A 238-nucleotide genomic window follows, 5' to 3' on the forward strand; every position below is an offset into this window, starting at 1 on the left:
CTCACCAGTCACATCTAGGACTGGAGCAACAGCTCTGCAGCTGAAAGCACAGTGAAATGCATCCTGGACCAACCGTGCGGCAGCCTGGAGGGGCTCCTTCGAATGGGAAGGAAATCGGTCGCAGTGAGCAGAAAAAAATACACGCAAAGCGCACGTTTTGCAGGACGCCCCGTGAAGCGTACCAGGAGCAGCGCGTGCCCCAGGGACCCGAGATGTCACCGCAGTAAAAGCCCCGTGG

Source organism: Apaloderma vittatum, unplaced genomic scaffold, assembly GCF_000703405.1.
Source record: "Apaloderma vittatum isolate BGI_N311 unplaced genomic scaffold, ASM70340v1 scaffold29155, whole genome shotgun sequence".
Taxonomy (NCBI): Eukaryota; Metazoa; Chordata; class Aves; order Trogoniformes; family Trogonidae; genus Apaloderma; species Apaloderma vittatum.